The 20483-nt window shown below is 43.3% G+C and overlaps 1 protein-coding gene and 1 long non-coding RNA gene across 9 annotated transcripts in view; one reads left to right on the top strand and one right to left on the bottom strand.

The window, feature by feature from the left end:
* The window catches only part of ahdc1 (AT hook, DNA binding motif, containing 1), a 207145-nt gene that overhangs the window by 159079 nt on the left and 27583 nt on the right, over positions 1-20483 (bottom strand). The window contains exon 1 of one of the 8 annotated variants that reach the window (XM_069895107.1): positions 5773-6120. The exons of the other annotated variants lie outside the window; for them this stretch is intronic. The gene's annotated coding sequence lies outside the window, so the exon portion shown is untranslated. Of the gene's footprint in view, positions 1-5772; positions 6121-20483 lie in introns of those variants that run through there. 8 annotated transcript variants of the gene reach the window in all.
* On the top strand, positions 5927-19643 carry LOC138741284 (uncharacterized). Its single transcript, XR_011343434.1, has 3 exons — positions 5927-6245; positions 14515-14644; positions 19465-19643. It is a non-coding gene; the product is annotated as an uncharacterized lncRNA (long non-coding RNA).

Genomic DNA, 20483 nt, shown 5'->3' with positions numbered 1-20483 from the left:
CTGCCTGGCCTGCCTGCAGGGAAAGGGATTTCAGGGCTGTATGTGATATACTGTATATTTCTTCTTTGGCTTGGCTTCGCGGACGAAGATTTATGGAGGAGGTAAAATGTCCACGTCAGCTGCAGGCTCGTTTGTGGCTGACAAGTCCGATGACAGGCATATACTCTGACAATAAATCTAAATGTGCATCACAGTGTGAGTGAAACCCGCTTTGTAGGGAGACATTTGGACAAACATTGCTCCTTCCAGTAGTGGCACCAGTAGTGGACAAGGTGTGGGGTGCTCAGACCTCATCTGCCTCCTGCAATGACGTACCTCTGGACACCTATTGTTTGACCACCATCCATGAAGGGGAGAGTTTTGTCTGGACAAAAAAAGCAATAGAGGCATTTGTAGTGGCACCTAAAGGATCTGGATAAAGAGGCTTGCTCTATCCACCAGTTGATAAAATATCACCTGGATATAAATGCAATTTCAAATTCATGTTCTCCCTGCACCAAAGTTAAGCATTCTCTGCCTCACCTAATGCACTAGAGCTCAATTAACAATCTGCAAGATGTTCTAAGATATCCAATATTGGGGCAGCACAGTTAACACAGCAGTAAGTACAATGCTATTAACAGTGCCTGTGACCTGGCGCTGTCCGTCACAAGTTTGAATGTCTTCCCATGTCTGCATGGGTTTCCTCTCACCCTTCAAATCGTACGGGGGTTGTAGGTTGATTGGGCGTCAAGGCCACATGGGCCAGAAGAGCTTGTTACTACACTGTATCTCTACATTTTAAAAAATTTAAAAATTGAACAGGTCAACAAAACTGGAGCCCCCAAAACTTGTACAGCTGGAGTCGGATATTTAGAAGTGAAATATGGAAGTCTGCAGTCGCTGTGATTGTAGTAAAAATGCACAGTAAATGCTGGAGTAACACAGTCAGTTTTGCAGGGACCATCAGAGGTAAAGATATATCACTGACGTTTTGAGCCTGAGCCCTTCTTCAAACCAGGCAGGTATCTGAATAAAGACTGGGAGAGAAAGGGGGAAGAATGGGAGGTGGGGGGGGGGGGGGGGGAAGAGTCCAGATCAACAGACAAAAGGTGTTAGTTGGATGATAAGAGGACAGGTGATAATTGATTTTGGATCTGTGAAAGGAGGCAGAGGGAAAGGAAAGAGAGAGAGAAAAAAACAGAACTGGAGGAAAGGAGACGGGGAACTAAGATGTAACACTTCATCTGTAGTTGTCATCTGCTATATCCAGTGCTCCCCTTATGGTCTCCTCTACATCAAAGAAACTGGGCACAGATTGGGAGGTTGTTTCATGGAGCACCTCTGCTCTATCCACTGCAATAGCAGGGATCTCCCATTGGCCACCCATTTCAATTCTTCATCTCCTTCCCTCACTGACATGTCTGTCATTAGTCTCATGAACTGCCAGTCTGAGACCACCCACAAAATGGAGGAACAACGCCTCATCATCCGTTTGGGCCCCCTCCAATCAGATGGCATTAACACTGACTTCCATTGTTTCCCACCTCTCCCACCCCCCATTTCCATTGCCCGGTCTCCTTTCCTCTAGCTCTCTCTTCCTTTTTTCCCCTTTCAAAGAGCCAAAATCAATTCTTACTTTTCCTCTTATCATATCCAACTAACACCTTTTGTTTGTTGGTCTGAACTCCTCCCCCTACTATTCTTCTCTCAGTCTTTAATTCAGATGCCTGTCTGCTTTTTACTTATTCTTTGAAGAAGCGTTCAGGCCTGAAATATTGGCAACATATCTTTACCCTCGATGGGCCCTGCGAGACCGGCTGAGTTCCTCCAGCATATACTGTGTTTTGGACATAGAGGAGCTTCTCTCCTTCCACATTCACCAATTCTACAGCTACTGAGATTGCCCCATCCACCCCTGCCCTGCCAAACACTGCTCTCTCCCGTTCTGTGGCCCAGACATTTTCTTGGACTTCTGTGGTACTTTATTGTGTCATGCAAGGTACTCCATTTGCCCAGTGCAGTGAAATTATTGATTCACAGAGGTCAAATACAATACTGGCAACGGGGAATGGTGTGATTGTATGAAGCAGTGCCGAAGTCAACACAAGGGACACAGAGAACTTTTACATCCCTTATACATCATCTCCAACCTCTTTAAATCCAGCTGTGAAGCTCTGGTGATTGTTGCAATGTGGAAATGTGGGACTTCACTGGACCCTGGCAAACTCCCCAAAACAGGCTATAATTATCTGAATGTTCTGATGCTGATCTGAGGACCTCAGGCACTCCTTTGTTTAAATAGAAGAATGGAATGTTCTTCATCCACTGGGAAAGTGGTGTAAACCTCAGTTTATAGAGAGAGATTTCAGATTTATTGCCAGAGTACATACATGAGATCACATACAACACTGAGATTCTTTCTTCTGCGGTTGAGGCAGAATTACCACTTACTGGTTGTGTAAAAAAAAAACTGACTCAATGTACACATGTAAACAAATAAAGAATTGTAAAGAAACTGACTGTGCAATACAGGGAGAAAAATGATCAATAATGTGCAAAAGTAAAAGTCCTTAAATGGGTCTCTGATTGAGTTTATTGTTAAGGAGTCTGATGGAGGAAGGGTAGCAGCTGTTCCTGAACTGGGTGGTCCGAGTCTTGTGGCACCTATGCCCCTTTCCTGATGGTAGCAGAAAGAACAGAGCGTGTGATGGGTGGTGTGGATCCTTGATGATTACTGCTGCTCTCTGACAGCAGCATTCCCTGTAGATGTTCTCAATGATGGGAAGGGTTCTGCCTGTGATGTCCTGGGCTGTGTTCACTACCTTTTGCAGGGCTTTATGCTCAGGGCTTTTGGTGTCCCCATACCAGGCTGTGATGCAGCTGGTCAGCACACTTTCTACCGCACATCACCTTCAACAGTACAGCATTGGAGCACTCATCGGATTTATCTACTAAAGACCCAGCAGTATAACTTGAACTTGGAACATTCTGAGTCAGACGCTGCACAGTGTAGCATCTGCTGGTTCACCAACCCATGGCAATTGTTATGGATTTGCCTCTATAAAAGCTGTTGAATCTCAATGGCACATTCACTCACTCGGTGGTTTCATCTTCAAGGTCAACAGTTACTCTGAGACACATTCAATTTTCAAAAGAAAATGTGATTAATTGACATCAAAAATCCATCAACTCTTAACCTTAAATTTAGAATACAACTGAAAATAGACAGTGGTACGTTCCTTAACTCTTAGCCTGCTTCCCCATTTAACAAGATCACAGGTGATCCAGTGTTCATGCTTACCCAGTACCAATCCCTCCATCTTTTGCTCACCAAATAGTATTCATAAGTCTATCAACTCAACCTTGCACAAACTCAACAACCATATACCCACATCTCTCAAGAATATATAGTAAAAGATCCCTGGTATCCACAATTGAAGCAACTGGCAGTCTCAAGCAACCGGCATAAAAAATTGAGGAAAATAAATGAAAATTAAAATAAATAAGAAAATAATATTTAAAAATATGGAAGTTTAAAATTGATGCTCCTTGCCGTTAGTATGCTAATCCACCACTCAAGGCCCAGGTGGATTCGTCACAATATCCATGTATTAGACTTGTCTGGTGATCAGAAATCACTGGATCATGAGGCAGCAGACAAGGTTTAGTTAAGCATTATAGGAGTAACCCTCAAGCAACTGGAAAATAAACATATCTGGCATCTAACAATCCCCGTAGTTGCCTTATACTAAAAGGTTTACTTTAGTAGTCCTATGAATTATTGTTTCTCATGTCAGTGCTAAATAGCTTTACCCTGAGACAATGCTGTTTGTTTCTCACGTCTCCAGGTGGTAGAAACACCTTCTTAATTCCTCCCACACAAAATCCACCCTCTCGATGAGATCACCTTTGCAACTCTAGTGAACACATCAGGCTTACTCAATCTTTCCTCGAGGGATTCTTCCTTCGGGAATGTATTCAGCAAATCCACATTGCACCAGCTTCAAGCCATGTACACCTTCCCTTAGGTCGAGTTTGCTGTGAAATTTCCAATTCTCCGCAGCCCCAATGACTCCCCAGAGTTCTGCAGGAGGACGGTTTAACCATGGCACATTGCTATTGGTCCAAATCTGTGAGGTGTCTCTCTCTTGACAATCTGATAGCCAAGATCTCACTTCAATAACTAACATAAAACATCTTGACCCCTTGAGGAGCTTGGTACTGCAATGTTCAGTAAGAAAGAACCAACTCTGAGCACTCAATGATCTGCCACTCCCATTGTCTTCAATTGAGTAGGCTCTTGTGTATAATTAAATGCAACATATTATAAAGGATAAGAGAGCAAGTGTCTAAACAGCCATTAGTTTTAATTTTCTGAGGTATTAGTCTTAATGGATCACTTTAAGATGTCACCTCTTCCTGACAGCCTGCAACTAATTTGCATAGTATCAGTCACACTAATTAGAGCAGGTGAACAGAAGCTCATATAAAAACCCTCAAAAAAATCTGGTGATCGTAATGTGGAACCAGGTCTCCAATGGGTTGACCTGTTCTCCCAAAACTGCATTGCTGCTTGGTTCTTCAGTGATTTGAAGCTTCATCCAGTTAATGGGCAAAGTTTTATGGTTGATTAAGTTACTAGCCAAATTTACCCACCAGTTCATGGAAGATTATGGAAAGGTACCCCACAAAAAGAGACCATCCAACCCATTGTGTTCAAATGTCCAAAGTAAAAGGATGATTTGAACCAACTTCAATTTCCAGCTCTTGGCCAGTGACCTTGGCACTTAGGCCACATCTGTTGATTTACCAATTTTTAAAAAAAGATATACAGCACGGTAACAAGTCCTATTCGCCCATAAGTCTGCGCGCCCAAATTTACACCCAATTAACTTACACCCCGGTACATTTCAAATAGTGGGAGAAAACCAGAGCACTCAGGGAAAATCCACACAGACATGGAAAGAATGTACAAACTCCTTACGTACAGCCCCAATCGCTGGTTATTGCTATTCCTGTATTCCTGACAGAGGGTTTTCAGCCAGAATGTCGATTGTCTATTGCCTTCCACAGATGCTGCCCCAGCAATTCTGTGTCAGCTTATGATCCCAGCATCTGCAGCTTTGTGTTTCTCTAACTACTGGATATGCTTAGGTATCAGGCAGCTCTCAAGACAAACATAGAAATAATGATTTTCTGTTGTGAGGAACCCAGTTCTGAATCTCTCCCTGAAGTTACCAGCTAATTTACTGAATAGTTCCACCAATTTGTTGGATATTTAAAATTGACAGCCCTTAGGATTTTTTTATAAATCTCCAATGAGAATGGGTAAAGGTCCTTCCTGTATCTCCTGCTTACGTGATAGTCCAAACTGGGTTCCATGGAAAGGCGCAGGGGTTCCACACAAGAAATGATAGGGAGTAATAACAATCTACCTGGTTTTCTTTAGATTAGTTTTTACCTCTCTCTTTAATTCAATTTGTTTTGGGGTTTGGGGTGAAAGACAAGATGATGGCGGTGAGGGGGGGCGGGGAGGAAGAGGGAGAGACGCACACGACCCCCACTGATGCTCACCTTGGCTGCTCATTTGCATAATACTCGAATCCCCCCCCCACACCCTGCTCCAATTGGTGCCCTGGCTCTGCCGGTCCATCAATGATTAGCAGGTGGTTTGTGGGTTGTGGCATATCTGCTGCCCGTCTGTGGAGCCAAATACCGAACTGCGGCCCCATTGTGACGTTGGCGGGCGGACCGGCTCGATGGCGGGGTTGGGAGGGTGCACACGCTCACCTCATCTGTCAAATCACCAACCAGGGATGGTGGCTGATGTCACCAGCAATTTGTCAATCGCCGCTTGGGCCAATTACCCAGGTGAGAGGGGATGAGGGAGAATTGTGACATCCCTGCAGCCCGCCTACGCAGCCAATCAGTGGGCAAAGCCCCATTGTGGCGTTCAGTGGGGGCAGTGCCCATCCTCCCCTGTCAATCAGCGGCCTGCTCATCTGCACACAGCCAATCATCACTGGATGTGACATCAGTGGGAAGAGAGACTCCCTCCCACCTCCCTGTCATTCAAGGGATGGCGATTCTGGCATGGCAGAGGAGGTAACATCAGCAGCGGACTGGTCTCCTGTCAGTCCCGCCCAGACCAACTACTGAGCGGAGACCTCCTCCCCAACCCCCCCCCCTCCCCCTCCCCCCATTGTGATGTCAGAGGGTATCCCATTGATTAGAGGCAACAAAATATTTCAACCTGGAGAACGGTAAGTTTATTTACTTTCTTACTATGCTTGTGTATATACCAGGTCTTTTAAACTGTAATTGACAATTGGAGGTTCCACAATTTCAAAATGCTCCCCAAAAGGGTTCCGTGAGCTAAAAGGTTTGAGAGGCCCTGGTCCAAATTACTGCATGAGATAGCAGAAGGAGCCAATTGTAAATCAGAGGTACTGCGGCAGCCACCCACTGGAACAGTGCTGGGAGGGACAATTTATCGAGTGATGGTTTTAAGGACTGGAACACAAAGACCATTACATTGTGTAATGTTCACAGCATCACCGTCAAAACTGGTGGAACTGGCTTTCAGCCCCCTGATAATTCTTTAAAGCAACCAGAATCACAACCTCAGTTCAATACCGAAAAAACATTTTGGAAGTGGGCATCCTCTCTCAGGCTGGTATTTAAGAACTGCATCGTATGGCTGTATATTTTTCAAATTCTACGCTGGAACTCTCAGTACTGGACACATGCAAAGACTCTCACAGGGTTTAGCCAAGAGCAGGGAAATTGGTATAAAAATGACCCAGTACTCAGAGGAGTGTGTAACAAATCCAAAGGTATTGGGCAAACATGCCACAAAATATGATCAAAACTAGAGTCTGCTCAGTGCAGAAATCCCCACACCTTGGCTAATTATGCTCTACTTCAGTTTGCTATTTCATACAGCCACAAAGAGACAGGCTGATATACTGTATATTTAAAAATCTGCTCAAGGGAAGTGCAATTTTCCAGAACAGGCCCTTTGAAACTTTTAGGCACCCACTCTTAGCAATTTAAATGCACATTCCTAGCGTGCAAAATGCTTACTCGATGAATTTGGCCTCACCTTTGAGCCTTTCTCTTGCAGTCCCCAGGTTCTGCTGATAATTAGTGCTACACAGTCTGCTCCTGCTACCTGTTTCACATTAACTATGTCCCCTGTTGATAATCATTCCAGTGTTAAATCTTCCTTACTTTATAAAAGCTGCATTCTGAAGAATTCTTTCGTGAATTAAAAAAAACGATTACAACATCAAACAGATAAAGCACAAACAGGATCTTATTTTAAAAAAATAATGAGTACAATCTCAGCGTATGTTTGAAAATGAAGGCTTTGAAACAATCGACATGTTAGAAGCCCAGGCAACGCAGAGTAAAGTCAGCCTAGACCGTCTGTACATCCTTCAAACGTGAAGTTGGCAGCCTTTGACCAGCCTTTCAAGCTGAATCAAAGCCAAGAATCACAAGGCACTTATCAGTTTCCTTGACTACACAGAGGTGCACACTGAAAAATAGGTGAGCTGCAAAAGAAAGTGTTCAACAAAATGGCTGCTGGCCAGACACTAAGCAAATAGTGCAGCGACCAAAATCAAGGCTCGTGTCCCAGTGAAATCAAGCAATAGTTCCTTGTACTCTTCCACAAGGCATTGTGTCAACCAGTGCAGCTCAGAGTCAGGCCATACACAACGTCGAGTCTGCTGTACTCGTTCTTTGTCTCCACATCTGTCCAACAACTGGATTACCCATCCAAATCCAAGCAGCTCTCACAAATGCTGAAGTAAATCCCTTGACAGAGTCTTCAGAGGAAGGATGGAGTTCCGGAATTAAAGCAGGAACTGCCCCCACAGTTGGACTGGGACCTCCCTCTCTCAATCAAAGAGTCAAGAGCTCAGTACATTGCACAGAGGGAAATTAGTGACTACACCCACAAACAGTTCAAAAATAAAGTACTGCCCCGGGAAGACGAACAAAATGGCTACAGCATAGGAGATGAACATCTGGCGTAGTCAGTTTTCACCAGCTCTGGACCACTTCAGTCCAATCCCATGCTCATGCCCCTGCAAATATTTCTCAACTTTGGATCCAGCTCACTTTTGAACACCACAATCTATCCCCATACTTCCTGCTGGCGATAAAATCCACACCCCAGCCAGTCACTACAGAAAAATGGGACTTCCTCACACCACATTTTGGTCATTCACCTTCCCCCTACATTTAATCTGGTACAGTGAGAAGGGTTCTTCCATGAGCAATCAGAAAGTCCAGTCTGATATTCATACAGCTGAACAACACACAAGGCATAGTCTAAGGAACAGCTTCTTCCCACGGGCAGTGAGAACGGTGAATGACTAATGAATTGCTCATACAAACCCTCTGAGACTCTACTATTTACTAATAATATTTATTTTAAAATATATGTATACATGTACTGTACTTGATTGCATGTGTATAATGTCCAAATGTGCATTTACATTTATATACTGTAGACCGAAAAAATGCTGTTTCATCAGGTTGTACTGGAAGAATTAGACGATAAATAAAATTGAATCATTAGAGAGCACAATTACGATGGAAAAGATCCATTAGTACAAAGCAAGGGCAGCACAAGAGCACTGTGGTGGGGTTCATTCAGGAGCCTGATGTCTGCAGAGAGAAAAAAAAGTTTTTCAGTCTATTTGTGTGTAATTTCACATTCTTGAACCTCTGCCCAATGGGAGGAGTGAGAAGCGAATGTATCCAGGTGCATTGGATTCCAACGTCAGCATTTTCTTGTGATGGTGGGCTGCTTCGATGAACTGCTCTGTGAGGTGCTGTCTGATGGATCCTGGTGTCTCATTAGGGACATTTCAAAGGCCAGTTTCATTGGTGGGCCTGGAGTCACATACAGAGTAAACTGGGCAAGGATGGCTGATCACCTTTTCAGAACTACATCAGTAAACACTCCAGAAATGTCATGGTTACCATTACCCAGACTAGCTATTCATCAAATTTGAATCCAAAATTCATCAAAAGAAAGGAAACTTCAATTGAGTAAAACATGAATGCCTGAAGACACCATGATTATAGTAAAAACTCAATGCTGGTGGAATTCAGCAGGTTAAACAGTGTACTATATTTCTTTTTTCTTTGGCTTGGCTTCGCGGACGAAGATTTATGGAGGGGGTAAATGTCCACGTCAGCTGCAGGCTCGTTTGTGGCTGACAAGTCCAATGCGGGACAGGCAGACACGGTTGCAGCGGTTGCAGGGGAAAATTGGTTGGTTGGGGTTGGGTGTTGGGTTTTGCCTCCTTTGTCTTTTGTCAGTGAGGTGGGCCCTAAAGATAAAGATACATAACCAATGATTCAAGCTTGAGCCCTTCATCAAGGTATGAGCAAAATAGAAGTAAGAGCCAAGCGCCTGGCTACATTTTGCTCATACCCTGATGAAGGGTTCTAGCCCAAAATTTTGGTTATGTATCTTATCTCTGCTATATGAAGTGTGCTGTTTGACCTGCTGAATTTCTCCAGCAGTTTGTTTTTACAAGGAAGCTTCAGGGGAATAAAGTGGGGAATGGGTCTGACTATTATTTTCCATATAGGCATGAACAGTCTACTTGGTCATAGTAAAGATTCTAATTCTCCTGATACTATCACAGGATTTGAACTCATCCCTCACTGGCTCGATCCTGCAGGCCTTCAGATTATCATCCCGCAAATTTAACCCATTTCTCTAAATACTTAGGATCAGAAGTTCAGAATCAGAATTTATTGTCATGAACAAGTCACAAAATTTATTGTTTTGCAGTTGAATCATAGGGCAAACATTCATATAAATGACCTTACAACAATAAATAAATAATTGTGCACGAAAAGTCAAAGTAAGGTAGTGTCTTTCATTCATTGTCCATTCTGAAATCAGATGGCAGTGGGGATGAAGACCTTGTACTGCTGAGTGCTCATCTTTAAGCTCCTGTACCTTTTTCCCCAGATGTATGCCCTGGGTTGTGGGGATCCTTAAAGATAGAGTCTTCTTTCTTAAGACACCTCCTCTTGTAGATGCCCTTCGTGGAGTGAAGTCTGGGGCCTGTGATGTTGCAGGCCAAATTAATAACCCTCTGGAGATTTTTTTTCTTGTCCTAAGCATTGGCACCTCCATACCAGACAGTGATGAAACCAGTCAGAATGCTCTCCACAGTACACCTGTAGAAGTTTTTGAGAGTCTTCAGTGTCATACTGAATCTCCTCAAACACCTTACAAAGTATAGCCGTTGGTGAGTCTTCTTTATGATTGTATCAACATGAAGCATCCAGGACAGATCCTTGGAGACGACGACACTCAGAAATTTGAAGTTCTTGACCCTCTCCACTACTGAGCCCTCGATGAGCATCTGTGCACCTTATGTGCATCTGTATCGAATTTGCAAATAATGCTCCTTTGGGACATTTTTATACATTAAAGGCACTGGATAAATACATGTCAGAGATAGGAATCAAGTCATTTAGCCTCTAGACAAGACAGCTGGAAGAAATACTATGTTGTCAAAAGATTTCATGTACATACAAAATGACTTTGTTCTTTGCGACATAAATGCTATCATTTTCAACGGATTGAGTCCTTAACTCACTGTTGGCGCGACAAAATAACATCTCCTCAGCTATCCCAGAATTGATTATAAATAAACTGTCATTTTTGGGGAGTTCCATGTAATGGATTCCATTGGTCTTGAAAAGAACCTGACATCTGTCTCAACACCAAAGAGCCAGTTTTAACCCTTTCCAGCCATCTTAGAGGGAATGAAACAAGAATGTCTGACAAAGGACCCAGGGTTGAAACATTGGCGCAAAACACAAAAGTCTGCAGATGGTGTGATTGTAGAAAAAACACAGAAATGCTGGAAGAACTCAGCAGGTCTCACAGCATCCATAGGAGGTAAAGATACTGTATTGACATTTCAGGCCTTCAAGGTAACCTTCAAAGAAATGTCATTAATATGTCTATGAAGAATACCTGAGTTCCTCCAGCATTTCTGTGTTTTTCCCAAAACGTTGGTTACCCTTCACTTCCTGTGGACGCTATGTGACCTGTCTAGTTTCTCCACAATGTTTGTGTATCGATCATAGGTGTACTTTGTTTCCAACATTACACTGGGAATCCCATGGCTCTGACCGCACAGTGCAATGATTCCAATGAAAGGCACCAGCAAGCAGGAGCCAGGCTGCTGATGTATTAAAACACAGACCTGGGGGAGCAGAACTAGCAAGGACCTCACCCTCAGCTTCACAGCATTAAGGTCACGCCTGCTCAGAATCACTCTCCAGCTTGCCCGTAAGTTGATTGATTCGAGACATCAATCACATGGGTTCAGGGTTCAAGAGGGACCTTAGGAGAACTTTTCAATTCAGAGGGTAGTCCATGTCTGGAACAAGCTGTCAAAGAGAACTACAAAAGTGGGCACAATTTCAACATAGAAGACATTTGGGCAGATGTATGGACAGTAAGGGCTTAAAAGGATATGGGTCAAATGCAGGCAAATGGAACTAGCCCAGAATGGCTGAAAAGCTGAAAGGCCTGTTCCATGCTGCATTAATCCACGACTGTCTCTCAGGATGTTATCATAATTGACAAGACCAATATTTGATATCCTCCCCTAACTGCTCTTTGAAAAAATTCCTGAACCACTGCCATCTTTCAGGTGAAGGTGCTCCCACTGCCATTATGTCTGCACTTCCAGGATATGACATCATTTGAGAGTTTATTATCAAAAACAAGTACAATCTACAGATGCACCAAAATTCTTTCTTGCTGCAGCCACACACAAATTATATTAATGCTCAGTGCCATGAAATAAAATATAATATATATAAAAGCATAAATATTCATTGTTGCAATTGGTGCAACAAAAAACGACATTTCACTTGTGCAGACAGATTTATTCAAGGTCCTAGGGTAGTTTGTGTTAGGGTTAGAGGAGTACAGGGAGTTATAGCCTGATAGCCTGATGGGTATCAGTCGACACTCCATCAAGGACATCTATAAAAGGCGGTGTCTCAAGAAAGCAGCCTTCATCATCAAGGGGCCTCATCACCCAGGCCATGCCCTCTTCTCACTGCTACTGTCAGGAAGGAGGCACAGGAGCTTGAAGATGAACACTCAACATTGCAAAAACAGTTTCTTCAACTCTGCCATCAGATTTTGGAACAGTCAATTAACCTGTGGACGCTACCTCATCTGTGCCGCGCAGATCAAACCCGTTCATCAGCACAACCTCTACATCCCTCTAACTCCCACATCTCCCCATGATCCTCAAACTTAATCGCTCTAGCACCACCATCCTAACCTTCAGCTGGCCTGGCCCTACACAATTTGGATGGCATGGTTAACATAGGATTAGTGCAACACTGTTACAGCACCAGTGTCCAAGTTTGAATCTAGTTTGTCTGTAAGGAATTTGTACATTCTATCTATGTCTGGCCCGGGGGAGGGGGTGTTCCTCTGGGGGCTTCGGTTTCCTACCACCCTTCAAAACATACAAGAAGTTGTAGGTCAATTGGGTGTAATTGGTTGGCACAGGCTCATGGGTTGGAAGGGCCTGTTACTGCACTGTATGTCCGAGATTTTTTAAAAGATTAATTGCCTCCCTAACTCTCTCCGCCTCTTGCTCCCTCTATTATGACAATCCTTGAAGCCCAGCTTTGTCTTGTCCTGACATTCCTTTTTGTTCCTTTTTGTGAACATTACGTATTAAAAACGGTTGATAAGCCCAAGCTGTTGTTAGTTTACACAAAGTCTTAATACATGAATCTCTATTCGCCACATCCATAATATTTGTACCTGGATCCAGGAATGAAAAAAAAATTATTTCATGCCTGAAGGAGAGTTAGTGTAGGATGGGCCTTTTTACAAGAACTGGTGAGCTCACTAAAACACACAGAGGACAGAGGCTGAAAATGGCCCTTTCAATAGGATGGTCCAGAATTGGGGCAGGGCAGGGAAGGGGGGGACGGACTATCAGATGGCGGTCAGCTAGATTGGGTGGTGTCTTTTCTTAGGGGATTGCCATTTCATTACCAGCAGAGTGTGGAGGACATTCAAATAGTGCTACACTCCATGATGAGACATTGTATTATCAGATTACAAGAGAGGGAGAAAAATGATGGACAGAAGAGTGATCCAGAGATCAATCCTTGCTGGTTATTTGATTAGATGACACATTGAGCTTGATGGCCACAATGACCTACTGTGCCCCATGGCTGCCCTGGGGGAAGCATTGATTTGAGAGGTAGGGGTGGATATATATTCACACAATGCACAAATAGACTCTTCAGTCCACTGTCCAGGCCAATCCATTTGTGTTATTCTCCCCCATATTCCTATCATGTTCATCAGACTACCATTCACCTGTACACTGGGGACAATTTACTGTACACAAGAACATAAGAATTAGGAGCAGGAGTCAGCCATTCGGCCCATTGAGCTTACTCCGCCATTCAATGAGATCATGGCTGATCTGATGGTAGGCTCATCTCCACCCACCTGCCTTTCCCCCATATCCCTTAATTTCCCTACTATGTAAATACCTATTCAACCTTGTCTTAAATATATTTACTGAGGTAACCTCCACTGCTTCCATGGGCAGAAAATTCTATAGATTTGCCAGTTCTGGGAGCCAAGTAACCTCCCAAGAAAGCTAATGTAAGATCCTCCAAACAGGAGAATTTATTCTTTTCAACTTTTAATTCATCTTCCTTGTTGCAATGAAAATTAATATTTTGTCTTCATGGTGGCCCCGATCAAGGTTTCTCCGCTCTGTGGAGATCTGATAGACAGAGTCACCGCACCAACATTAAACCGTTCCTGACCTATTGTTGCACACGGGGAAATCTAATGGAAAAAGTTATTTTGATCATTCAGTTGGTTCAGCAAAACCCCTGGTATCAAGCACCAATGGGGATTAGTAGATGGCGGAGAAGTGAATTTTCTGGTTGCTTGAGATTGTGTGTCGCTTGATTGGCGAACTAATGGTGAGGCGTGCCAATTTTAAACATTTTTTTAACCCATTTCTTTTCTGTGATTTTTTTGCCGTTTGTTTGAATTCCGAATGACAAGGGTTTTACTGTATATTTTTTCAGAACATCTTAGATTATTCCAACAAAGAACGTCAGATCTGCCTTTGATACCAGTCAAATTGTTACAATTATTTTTTATGCAATATAAAAGAAAACCACAGTTTGAACATGAATTTAAATGACTCCACCGAGTAATAATAAGAATACAAGCACATCTGCTTAACACAGGCTTCTTCTGTTCCTTAGGGCAGGAGCCAACAATAGATCACCTTTGCTCAGTTATCAATTCCTTTCAGGAAGAAGAAAGCAGGACAGATTGTCTCCGCTCTAAAATACTGCTGACACTGCAAGTCCACACCTCATTTAATTTGAACCATGTGAAAACACAGCAATGCAGGGAAAATGTTTAAGGAGGAAAGTGCCCAATTTTTCCTGTCATTTTCCTAGGGTTATTACACAGACAGAAGACAAGCGATCTACCCCTCAACCTCTACTTCAACTACATCCCCAAATCCACCAACCTCAAGCTTGGATTTTTTTCAACTCATGATTGACAGCCTTCTGGGGTAGAGAACAGGTAAAGAAATTCATCTGTATTGCAGTCCTAAGTAAACATGCTTTCCAGTCACCCCTGGGTCTAGGTTCTCCAGGCTAGGAACAGTAACTGTCAGTCCCTCACAGAATGTGCCTGGGAGCTGTTATCAGTGAGGTACACACTTCAAGATTAAGAAATGCAAACAATAAGCCCCAGTTTGGTTTAGAAGACACAGTGAGCCAGAGAGTCCTTCTGCAGATCACCAGCATCAAACACAATATGCCATGGCTGCTATCTGCTTCAATTTGCTTCTGAAATTCTGCCCAGTTGCCTTTGGAAGCCAGGCACACCGTCCTGCCACAACGCATTTTATGAATCATGAGAATGACTCAACAACATCCAAATAGAATAATCTTTTCCTGATCATTTGTAAAGGAGCTTCCTTTTCTCCTGTATTTTGAAGCTTTAGGACATCCCAAAGTGCTGTACAACATGTGAATTATCTCGGATTTGTCATCAATTTCATGATGTCAGAAAATGAGTAGCTAATTTGTGTACGGTAAGCTCTCATACCCAACAAAAAAAAGTACCAGGTAAGAGTTCATGCTGACAGAACCATCGAACATTTCAGCACAGAAACAGGCCTCTTTGGCTCTTCTAGTCTGTGTCGAACCATTTTTCTGCCTAGTCCCACTGACCTTCTCCCAGCCCATAGCCCTCCATACCCCTCCCATCCATGTACCTTTCCAAATTCTTCTTAAATGTTAACATTTAGCCCAGATTCACCACCTCAGCTGGCAGCTCATTCCACACTCCCACCACTCTCTGTGTGGAGAAATTCCCCCCTCATGCTCCCCCTAAACTTTTCCCCTTTCACTCTTAACCCATATTTTCTGGTTTGTATCTCACCTACCCTCAGTGGAAAAGCCCATTTACTCTGTCTTGCCGGATGCACTTCTCACAGATGAAGTCGTCAAGGATACTGCTGGCTTCCCAGACTACCCACATTCTACAAGAGAAGTATTCCCCTGCCGAGGTTGCCATTCCCACTGTCTATGACCGGAGAAAAAAATATCCAAGATAAATAAAATCTGCCTACCTGGTGAATCCTTTTTGTTCCTCAAATTAGGTGGCCCTTACTTACTTCAATCCTGCACCACTACCTCACCCTTGACTCGCTGAACCCTCTTGAGCCAAAGCCTTACCACTCAGACTCAGCGCATTCTGATAGAAGATGAAAAACTGGATGAAATATCAGAACTCGTCTACTTTTATAAATAAATAAATAAATAGACAGAACCGCCAGATCTGTAATGTCTACCTGAAATAAAGGTAGTTTACTGTCAGTTGAATGATTTGCATACTCTAAAAGTGTAACTTGATAAAACCAAACCAAAGGAAGAAACATTAGGGTGCAGACGACATCTGATACCAGATAACAAGAACAAAACTTTTCTCTGTTGATTTGTTGCTCCTTTCAGGGACCGAGTAGTCAATAAGCTGTGAAATCAGTTTTGCACATCTCCCTTTCTATTCTCTCAATCTCGATAAAGGGCTCCCATCCAAAGCATCGACCATTCCTTCTCTCCCACTGATGCTGCTCGACCTGCTGAATTCCTCCCGCAGACTGTGTTTGCATCTGTTTTGTTGAGTCAGCTCACCCATTCACACAAAGTTCAAACAAAGCTGAAAGGAACACCCGTGTCCTGTGCCATTGGTATTAGGAGATGGTGCCATTGACAGGAAAACCTCCTCAGATCTGCAACTCAAATTAGCCTTCAGCCGTGTCAATGGCAGCCCACTCTAGTCACCTCATAGCAGGAAAGATGTGGAAGCTGTATGCAGAGAAGATTTACCAGGATGTTACCTGGATTGGAAAATAAGTCTTATGTGGCAAAGTTTGCAGAGATGAAGCTTTTCTCTTTGCAACGAAGGGTGAGGTCTACAAGACTCTGAGAGGTATAAATAAGGTAGACTAGCAGCACCTTTTTCCCAGGGCAAAAGTAGCAAACACCAGAGGTCATCTGTGCAAAGTGAAGGGTTGATAGTTTAGGGGAGATATCAGGTAAAATAATTTTTAAAATATAAACACAGAGTCGTGGGTGCCTGGAATGCATTGGCAGGGGTAATGGTGGAGGCTGGAACAATCGGGGCATTTAGGAAACTCTTAGGCATGTACATGGATGAAATAAAACTAAAGGGCTATGAGGAAGGAAGGGGTTAGTATTTTTTGGTAGGAATAAATAGATTGGCACATCATCAAGGGCTGTAAAGATGTGGTGCTCTATGTATGTTCTATGTCCTGTCCTTGGCTCCCTGGCCCTGCAAAACAACCCAACATAACCTTCAAATTCTCTCACCTAAACTACTCTGCTGGCAGACCTGCTCCTTTCCACCAATGCGAGGCCACCACCAGACCCATTTTCCCTTGTCCATTTCATCGTTCTACATGCAATATTCCCTCCAGGATACTCTGGTTCAATTCCCTCATCACCTACAATGTAGAGTGATTTCCCGCTCAGATTTAAGATATTTAATATGATTCTAAAACTAGAGGACGAATGTTTAAGATAAAGGGGTGTGGGGGGGGGGAGCGTGTCGGGGTGGGAGGGGGAGGGTGTCGGGGTGGGGAGGGAGAGATTCAAGAAGGACCAAAGGGGTAAGTTTGTTACACAGATGGTGGCACACACCGGAAACAAACTGACACAGGAAACATAGGACGGGGTACAGTTTTACATACAAAGGCACTTGGGCAGGTGAGTCCAAGTGGTAAGGTGAGAAGGATATGGACCAAATACATAGAATTTCTGGACTAGCCCAGAATGCCCACTTGGTTGTCAGGGGTGAGTTGCACTGAATAGCCTGTTCTGTGCTACTTTACGACTGTGTGAGACGTTTCCCTTTCACTTCATCCTCCCCACTATCCTGGGCACTAAGCATACACTCAAGTGAAGCAACAATTCATTTGCACTTCCTCCAGTTTACTATCCTGTATGCAGTGCTCATGATGCGGTCTCCCTCACGCTACAAAAGCTGATTGCTGAACACCTGGTGAAGTCCATGACAGCAGTGCGGAGCTTCCATTCACCTCCCTGATGGGTGTTCACCTCATTCCCCAACTGACCAACCAGACCTCACACTCTGCTACTACCATGCTAATCACAAGCTTGAGGACTGGTGCCTCTCCTTCCAAATGGATGCCCACCAGCCTTCTAGAGTCAACGTGGACAGCCACAAAATCAGATCACCACAATGTTCAGGCTTTTTATTTCAGATTTCCAGCTCTTTCCACAATTCTAAATGAAGGTTCTGTTCTTATTTGTTGCTTCTCTTGGTAAACATTCAGAATGCAGAGCAGACCAGCACAGGAACAGGCCCTTCAACCCATTTGTCTGTGCCGATCGTGATCTCCAAGTTTAACTAAAAGTCTGCTGCTTGCACATAATAGGTGTCTGTCAGTGTTGTTCATGTGTCTACTGAGAAGTGTCTGAGATATTACAATTGTCCCTGCTTCTCCTCCCATTCTGTGTGAAAATTCTGCCCCATGTATCTTGTTGAATCTCCCCCCTCTTCCACCATAAACATGTATTTGACATTTTTACCCAGGCCAGGGGTGGGGGGGGGGGGTGAGAAATTCTACCACCTTCGCAGTCAGTGCCTCGCAGAGCTCCCCTGAGCCTCTGATGCCACAGAGAAAACAACCCAGGTGTGTCCAATCTCTCTCCATAATTCATCCCCTTTAATCCATGCAACATCCTGGTAAATCTTCTCTGCACCTTTTCCAAAGGCTCCACATCTTTCCTGTATGAGGCGACCATAATTGAACACACTATACCAAGTGTGGTCTGACCAAAGTTTTAAATAGCTGCAGAATAATTCCTTTACTGTTATTCAGTGCCCCGCCCAATGAAGCCACACATACCAGATGCCTTCTTTACCACTTGATCTTCTTCCATAGCCACTTTCAATGGATCTGAACCCACAGACTTCTCCACACATCAATGCTTTTCAGATCCCTGCCATTAACTGTAAACACTTGCATTACATTGAGCTTCGCAGGAGCAAACTTGTCCAGATTAAACTCTATCTGTCATTTCTCTACCATATCTGTAACTGATATATATCCAGTTGTATTAATTGATAGCCCTCTACAGCGTCCACAGCTCTGCCAATTTTTTGTGTTGATTTTATTTCCATTTCTCCTCTTTCCCAATGTACAGCAATCAGTTTTATCATTTCATCTCCCCAGACTCCATTAAATCGCACGCCTTCCCCTTTATTGTCTCCTCCTCACTTTCTCTGCGACTTCAAAAGTGCTCATCTTCAGTGTTGGGGGGGGGGTCATTAACTGGAAACATCAACTGCATTTCCTCACTTCACAGATGATGCCGACCTTTTCTGACCATGTCGACAAGCATTCCTCGCAGTTATGCTTTTCATTTCTCACCTCCCACATGGTTGCTGTCTGAACTGAAGGATGCACAGTTTTATACGCGATAGGAACACTCCCAATCCATGATGATCTGGCCACTCACCAGGAGCACAGTCTCATCTCTCATACCCTCAGGCAGCCCTGCAAACCTTGGGTTTGTTTTAGATGGTCCCTCAGTGATGTAGAAAAGACAAGCGTCGCCGATAAAATAAACACTTAGTGTGTAAAACGAGGTTCCAAATTTCCAACTAAAACAATTTTTTTTTAAAAAGAATCAGTCACAGCACCCCTCCTACTGGTGATCCATGGGTTTATGTGTTGTCCGTGGGAAGTAAACGAATGCTGAAGGTGGTCTGTGGGTGGGAGAAGATTAAGAAGCACTGCTAAACATGGATCTTGAACGTAAAACAAATCTTTACATTTTTTTTAGAATCATTCTGCACTAGCTAATCAAGTACAGAATGAAAAGAGAAAATGCTGACAAAGCATTTCCCAGTGGGCTAAGAGCTACGGAGAAGGTCTGTTTCTTTCATCTACACACACTGTGCATTTTGTTTATCCAGGAAATCAAGTCCACAGCGTGACAATAAATGTTAAAATTGTTCACAAGTACTCTCAATTTTTAATAAACTGAACATTGTTTATGATTTTCAAAGCAACGGGAACAGAGCACGTTGTTCAGAGAACGCAGAAGCTAAGTAGGACAAAATCAAGACTACCTTGACAAAGAAAAATGTTTTTTTCATTTTTCAGCCAAACTGAGAAACTTGCAGTTGGTTTCACAATATCAAAACAGCTGCTTTCTGCCTTTTGTCCTTCACCACACCAGAAGCTACAACTCCAACTGTTCTTTGGTACAGACAACCTTTATTCTACATGCCCCACTCCTGAGAGTGTGAACAGAAATGTGCTGAAATGCTGGGCAGAATTTCTAACATCAGCACATGCCCAGTTGAGAATCAGAAACTCTCAAGTTCCAAACAAAGTTCTAAGTTCTACCCATGTTATAAATAACTATTCACATTGTTCAAGTTCAACAGAGAAGAAGAAAAAAAATCATAAATGTCTTTTTCAAATGTTCAAGTGTATTCTCTTGTCTCTGTTCATTCTTGCTTGAATAGGTGGAGAGAGATTGGATGTCCTTGGCTGATCTAACACAAGGAACATTTCCTGATCTTTGAGGAAGTTGCTCAAGATTAACCTGAACATTTTTCAAACAAAATTAGAGAGGCCACTCATCTATTTGGCGACTTGAACATTTCACATTCTGCTGATTTTCCTGCTGTTGGAAAACCATTGCTTGGTATACCTCAAAAGTTTCTAGGCTACACCTAGTACTGGAAAAAGTTACATGAGCCAATTACTATCAAAATACAATAGTCTCGGGGTTGCAACAGCAGACGATCCACTGAAAATGAAAACTGGATATGTTGGAAACAAAAACACATC

The sequence above is a fragment of the Narcine bancroftii genome, chromosome 8, assembly GCF_036971445.1.
Source record: "Narcine bancroftii isolate sNarBan1 chromosome 8, sNarBan1.hap1, whole genome shotgun sequence".
In the NCBI taxonomy this organism is placed as follows: Eukaryota; Metazoa; Chordata; class Chondrichthyes; order Torpediniformes; family Narcinidae; genus Narcine; species Narcine bancroftii.
Note: the sequence above shows the minus strand (reverse complement) of the source record. Positions and strands in the feature narration are given on the sequence as shown.